A 7,622-nucleotide genomic window follows, 5' to 3' on the forward strand; every position below is an offset into this window, starting at 1 on the left:
GCCGTAAATTAAATGTTGGTATATGTTTAAAGGAATATAATCTTGTAGTTTCAGATGATGAGCAAGCCAGTAGTCCATTAATCGTCGTGTATGTTTTGATTCCTGTCGTTTTCCTAATAATTGCAGCTATTTTTACTGTGCTGTACATGAGGTAAATTGTTTACAAACCTTAACTGACATGCACAGACGTTTTATGCAGCAAAAACACATTATAGACATGTTTATTTAAATCAGTCATTTACATGTTTATACATTTTTAATGATACAGTATCTTGTTTGTTTTGTTTGTTTGTTTGTTTCATTTTACGCCTTTTCCCAACAGTATTTCAGTCATATAGGCGGGTAGTTTCCTAACCATCGTTCCTGGAGAGTTACACCAGTACTAGACTACCTTCCTCCGCGCTAAACTACCAAAGCATCTCCCGGGGATCGAACCCACGCCAGAGAGGTAACTGGATTAGAAGTCATCGACTCTAACCCCTCGACCACGGAGGCGGTAATACAGTATCTAAATGTTCAGCATACTTTTACAAAAAAGAAACACAAATGCTTTGACGGATAAAATCACGCAATGCGATACCGTTTTTTTAGCTCACCTGTCACAAAGTGACAGGGTGAGCTTTTGTGATCGCTTTTCGTCCGGCGTCCGTCCGTCCGTCGTCCGTCGTCCGTCCGTAAACTTTTGCTTTAAATGACATCTCCTCATAAACCACTGAGCCAATTTCATCCAAACTTCACAGGAATGTTCCCTTGGTGGTCACCTTTAAAAATTGTTCAAAGAATTTAATTCCATGCAGAACTCTGGTTGCCATGGCAACCGAAAGAAAAATCTTTAAATATCTTCTTTTAAACAACCCTAAGAGCTAGAGCTTAGATATTTGGCATGAAACATCTTCTAATGAGTGTCTACCAAGTTTGTTCAAATAAAAGCCCTGGGGTCAAAATTGGCCCCGCCCCAGGGGGTCATTGATTTTCCCTATATACATATAGTAAAAACTTAAAAAATCTTCTTTTAAAGAACTGTAAGAGCTAGAGCTAAGATATTTGGCATGAAACATCTTCTAGTGAATGTCTACCAAGTTTGTTCAAATAAAAGCCCTGGGGTCAAAATTGGCCCCGCCCCAGGGGGTCATTGATTTTCCCTATATGCATATAGTAAAAAACTTAAAAAATCTTCTTTTAAAGAACTGTAAGAGCTAGAGCTTAGATATTTGGCATGAAACATCTTCTAGTGAATGTCTACCAAGTTTGTTCAAATAAAAGCCTGGGGTCAAAATTGGCCCCGCCCAGGGGGTCATTGATTTTCCCTATATGCATATAGTAAAACTTAAAAAATCTTCTGTTAAAGAACCCAAAGAGCTAGAGCTAAGATATTTGGCATGAAACATCTTCTAGTGAATGTCTACCAAGTTTGTTCAAATAAAAGCCCTGGGGTCAAAATTGGCCCCGCCCTGGGGGGTCATTGATTTTCCCTATATGCATATAGTAAAAACTTAAAAAATCTTCTTTTAAAGAACCGTAAGAGCTAGAGCTTAGATATTTGGCATAAAACATCTTCTAGTGAATGTCTACCAAGTTTGTTCAAATAAAAGCCCTGGGGTCCAAATTGGCCCCGCCCCAGGGGGTCATTGATTTTCCCTATATGCATATAGTAAAAACTTAAAAAATCTTCTTTTAAAGAACTGTAAGAGCTAGAGCTAAGATATTTGGCATGAAACATCTTCTAGTGAATGTCTACCAAGTTTGTTCAAATAAAAGCCCTGGGGTCAAAATTGGCCCCGCCCCAGGGGGTCATTGATTTTCCTTATATGCATATAGTAAAAACTTAAAAAATCTTCTTTTAAAGAACCCAAAGAGCTAGAGCTAAGATATTTAGCATGAGACATGTTCTAATGGGTGTCTACCAAGTATGTTCAAATAAAAGCCCTGGGGTCAAAACTGGCCCCGCCCCGGGGGTCATTGATTTTCCTTATATACATAGCAAAAACTTGAAAATCTTCTTTGAAAAAACCCAAATAACTAGAGTTTAGATATTAAGCATGAAACATCTTTAAGTAAATATCTACAAAGTTTGTTCAAATAAAAGCCCTGGGGTCAAAACTGGCCCTGCCCGAGGGGTGTCATTGTTTTTAACTATATGTGTATAGTAAAAACTTAAAAATCTTCTTTTAAAAAACCCAATGAGCTAGAACTTAGATGTTTTGCATGAAACATCTTCTTATGGGTATCTACCAAGTCTGTTCAAATAAAAGCCCTTGGGTAAAAATTGGGCCGAGGGGGGTGGGCTATATACAGGTGAGCGACCTCAGGGCCATCATGGCCCTCTTGTTTTATTATGGTACCATATAAGACATAACAGACTGCAGTGGCACCAAATAAGCGTAATTTTGCCATAGAACGCTTGAAAATGACAGCACACTCAAGAATCACGAACATCAAGCTTCCTTATAACGCTATGCGTTAGGATCTGCATCATTGATAGGAAGACATTTTCGATATCTTTCTTGTTTCAGAGATTAAATCAGTTTCCTTTTTAATCATTGGAAAACTTTTAAGAATAGAAAATGTTATGAGTGGACAACCACTGCGGATGATCACGTGACCAAAATCGTACAATGGGCTCATAAAATGGCGGCCTTAACGCTCGGTAAAAGCAGTGAAATTGAGGTCAGCATACAGTTAACGTTAAATTTATATGTAAAACTAGGCCGCACGGAGAATGTACACGTGTGTTATCAAAGCAAAATACTATTAAGATGAGAATTTATAGCAAGCAAACTGAATTCATTTAATTTAATACTTCCTCCTACTTTTCACTTTCAAATATCATATTTGTATGATTTCAAAGACAGGAAGCGAGAAACAAGCAAAATTCAATGAAAAAATTGACGAAATAGGATAGGCAATAAAATCGTTCGGCCATTGTACTCATTAAATTTGATTCGGCCATTGTACTCGTTTTTAAAAAGATGCACAACTTCGTTATGCAACTTTATAAAGTATGGAAATTGTTCTTGACGGACAAACTTCCGATTGTGCAGAAGATGCCATTGGTAATTTTGCTAAAAATGTGTTTCTTTTACCGAAAACAACGTATTTTAGTATCTGTTCGGCCTTTGTTCTTATCACCCAAAACAACTTTTTCGACTTTCGGGCCTAAGCAGAGAGAGCTACAAAGTAACCAACAACAGAACATTGTGTGGTTTTTATACAGGGATTCCGTGCGGTCTAATTTTACATATAAATTTAACGATAACTGTATGCTTACCTCAATTTCACTGCTTTAACCGAGCGGGTAAGTCGCCATTTTATGAGCCCATTGTACGATTTTGGTCACGTGATCATCCGCAGTGACAAATATGACGGCACCCTGTATTTTAAATATGAATATTGAATCAACGCATTAGATACCAAAATACGTCAGAATCTAATATGCAATAGAAGTACATTCGAAATATGTCATTTTGTATTGTATTTTGTAATTGTATGATATAAATCATACGATTGGTTGACTGAAAATAGCTTAATTGCTGTGTTTGCATGTTATGTGGTATCTTTTTCTTCTATTTGACCTTTTTCAACTTAGGTGGTTCCAGTATTCCAGAATACTGTATAATCACCCTAAGGATATGTTTCCTGTTGTTGTTTGTTTAGTTGTCATTTGACGTCTTTTCAGTGTTATGCAGGCTTCATAACTTCAGATTCCCCTTTGAAATTCCATTTTATTTAGTTCCGCCTATTGTTTTCTCGTTAAGGGCACACACATGTTTTTACTTGGTGACCATACACTTCTTTTCATGGAATGACACTTCTGTGTCACATTGAATATTCCATGATAACCACCGTATTAACACATCTCTGCGGATGTTTATAAATTAAAAAAATCACCATTTTCGTGTTTAAATGTTGAATTCTGCTCAACCGGTGCGAGGGGGTGTGGACAATAACTTGCATTTTCCAGTACCGTCCATGCACAGGCTCAACCAGACCGAGCCTGCAACATTGTCTATTTTGACGTGTTTGGCTTACTTTAGGGCTTCTGATTGTCTCTTTTTTTATCAGAAAACAGGCGAACAAGAGTTGGTGACGCTCAGATCTGTATATACGAAATATGTTACCAATAAATGAAACGTATACTTTCGTGCACTAGTACCGCTAATAAGAGATTAATACACGGCAGAGTAGGGCAGGAAGGGGATAATCGGCACGCAAAATGAATAATGGCCCGAGGGCATTATTCATTTCAGGGCCGATTATCACCTTCTGGCACAACTAAGACGTGTATTAATGTCTTTAATAAACTTGGTAGATCTTATAGTAGCATTTTTCTAGGAAAAAAATGACTTTGAAATTTCTTTCCTTGAATTCCTGTCTGCATTTCTACTACTGTACAGTAACTTTTACAGAGTAATTTACTTTTTGTATGTTCAAAGTACACTACTGTAGAATCTAGAAGTAAGTTTTATTTTCATCTTTTTTCGCTAAGAATTTGTCGTATTATTTCTTTTAATTTCAATAGTAATAACATGTGTGTGTACGAAATACGCTGCGTAAAATGAAACAAACAAACAAATAAACAAAATAAGGTTCCCTTTGAAAGGTTACCAAACCCAACAAAACTCTATGAAGGCTAGAAATAAGACTTAAATGACATTTCCTCCTGAGCCCCTTTTGTATGAAATGTATAGTAAAATTTTTACCATGAGAATATAGACTCAGGGGAGCGATTAGATGACTCCATGGCTCGCTTCTTTATAAATGTAGTTCAAAAATACTAAGCTGTTTGACATCTTATTTCGTATTACGTTTAAACTGAAAAAAAAACTTTGTGAACACACTAATTATGAAAACAAAATAATCATGCGCTGGGAGAGAGTTCGAAAGAGACAATAGTGACATTTAGTTAACCCAAATGTAATTCAATCACAAGTGCTAAAAGAAATTAGCTTAAAGATTTTATGATATAACATTACTATATAAATATTGTTTACAGTTCTACCAAAGTAAAAATTGCATCATGGCGATTCTGACGGCGATAAATTTTAATAGTTTTGTAAGTTTCTATTGAATGTTGAAACTTTATTATGCAATGACTGTCATGATTAAAGAATGTAATGATAGATATTTATCTACAATATAATTATCCCGGCTACTTTGATAGCCAAAATCCTTTGCTTCATCAACGTAAGAAAAACTGCGTCAGTGCTTACTTCTCATTAGTGAAGAACGTCTTGTGTTTTATTATTATGGAAATATTGTATATAACAAAAATATAATGAACATACTTATCGAATTAACCCGATCGTGAAAGGAGGTTTGGATATGCAATTTTGATTTTATGTTTTTGCAACAGTAATTTCCGTCTATCAAGTTATTGTATAGGACTAAATATTTACTCTGGCATGCTTTTAACTGTTTTATAGACATTGTTGAATATATTATAAGACAATATTACTCCAAATAACATATAAAGCTATTATTTAGGTTACACCTTTCTCTTTTGTGCCCAGCCCTTCATGTGTAAACATCACTTCTTTGAGACATGTCAATAGCTATTAATATGTTGTCAAATTTAAAAGAACAAAAAATGAATAAAATTATGTGAAGTGTGTTGTATTACAATGTACATCGCCTATACCTTTTTTTAAAATGTCGTCATTTACCTACAAAATATAAACAACATGGCTTTATCAAACTTACGTATATGAGGTGAAAAGGAAATGTAATTTTGTTTCACAGACAGTGATTGACCTTGATACGCATAATACAATAAAGAAAATTTTAAAAGCTTATGTCAATTTGAAACAATCTAAAACCAAGTGACCCCCATGAGTTACGACCAATGGTCACGATTTAAACAAACTTAGGTTGTACACTTCGATTCTGTGCCCATAATATAATAGCTGGGCTACAAAAATGTTTTACAGGTCTTACAGGTCTTCAGAACCTCAGATTCCCTTTCAAAATTCCATTTTATTTAGTTCCGCCCATTGTTTTCACGTTTAAGGCACACGCATTCTTTTACTTGGGGATCATACGCCGCCTTTCATGGAATGACACTAGTGTCACATTGAAGATTCCATGATAACCGCTGTATGAACACATCTGTGGATGTTTCAGAATTCAAAATTTCACCATTTTTGTGTTTAGTGTTTAAATTTTGAATTCTGCTTAAGCCGGTGCTAGGGGGCGTGGACGGTAACTTGCACTTGCCAGTACCGTCCATGAACAGGCTCAGTCAAACCGAGCCTGCAACCTTTTACAATTTTGCCGTGTTAGGCTTTCTTTAGGGATTCTGTTTTTCTCTATTTCATATGTAATAAAGTCGAGTGACCCCGTTGGCCTATTTTTAACTTTTTGATCTTTATAATACCCCTACCGTGATAATGGCAAGTGGTATATAGTTTTACCTCTGTCCATCCGCCCGACGTGCGTGTATTTGAAAACTTTGTCCGGCCATAGCTTTGTCATGATATTGAAAAATTTGGCACACGTGTTTGTGTGTCATTTGTAACACCTGGACACCTAGCATCAAGGTCAAGTAAACAATAGGAGATCACAGACAAAGGAAACTTATATTGAGTGATAATGTCACCGGCAAATACACATATAAAGAGCTATAATATAAATATACAATTAAGGGGTCAGAAATAATCTTTCCCGGCCCAATAAAATGGATTTTAAACAGCTGGGTAAAATTTGTAGCATGCTGAAACGACGTGTCATGCACAAGACATAAGAAGTTAGCTCCAAGGTCGAGGTAAAGCTAAGAGGTAAATTGTCATCAGTTAGAAAAATCATGTCTTATCAATAACTTTTCATGTAGCCAGGCATTTTGAAGTCTTTTGCAATAAATGTTAAGCATAATTAGACATTGAACATCAAAAGGTTTCTAAAATTCAATTTTTTTTTCAAAAAATAGCTAAGGGAATGTGTATATCTTTAATCGGCCTATCTCCTGATAATTTTTCTACTCATTCATTCAGGAGAGCTCATCGTTCTAATATTTCTCTAGAACATATTCATTTCCTTAGTGATTGTATAGGTCATATCTGGAATTAAAATAGTCTGATAAGGCTCGCATTCTAACTAAAATATTTGATGTCATGTAGAATTTAGTTATTGAATTACTCTTTTCAGATGTACGAGTCCATATTTTTCTGATTCAATTGCTAAACATGTGGACGGATTTGGTTAGCAAGGGTCCATGCCTTCCCAGGAATTAATCTGGTTAGATTAACAACCAAGATTCAAAGTAACCCTTCTTAAGTCAGCAAGCCATTTACTATCATTCATATTATAAAAAATGATGTTAATTCTCAAGACAAGTTGTCAGTAGATCAAATGGGTTCTTTTAATAATTGGATTAGTTATATGTAGTATTTCCCCTATTCATATTTTTTCTAGTATACTTCCTCGTCCAGTTGATTATTCTCAGACTAGTTCTAAATCAACGGTTAGAGGCTAAATGCAAAGAACGTCATTGTCTGTTCATTCACTCTTATGGTTCTTTCTTCTTTTGTGGTTTTCGCAGTGAGAGATGGCGGTGTACATTTTCATTTTGAAGGAGTAAGTCTTCTCGGTAATTTTTTAATTCGTACAGTGGCTCATTGACTGAAGGT

General features: G+C 35.6%; 1 long non-coding RNA gene across 2 annotated transcripts; it reads left to right on the forward strand.

Annotated features, from left to right (window-relative positions):
• Positions 1 to 585: 585 nt before the first annotated feature.
• On the forward strand, positions 586 to 2,001 carry LOC132755407 (uncharacterized). 2 transcript variants are annotated; one of them, XR_009629204.1, is made up of 2 exons: positions 586 to 1,246; positions 1,743 to 2,001. It is a non-coding gene; the product is annotated as an uncharacterized LOC132755407 (long non-coding RNA). The 2 variants fall into 2 exon arrangements; XR_009629203.1 differs by lacking the exon at positions 586 to 1,246 and adding an exon at positions 1,470 to 1,575.
• Positions 2,002 to 7,622: the final 5,621 nt, after the last annotated feature.

The sequence above is a fragment of the Ruditapes philippinarum genome, unplaced genomic scaffold, assembly GCF_026571515.1.
Source record: "Ruditapes philippinarum isolate M1 unplaced genomic scaffold, ASM2657151v2 ctg3010_1_1_1_1, whole genome shotgun sequence".
Lineage (NCBI taxonomy): Eukaryota > Metazoa > Mollusca > Bivalvia > Venerida > Veneridae > Ruditapes > Ruditapes philippinarum.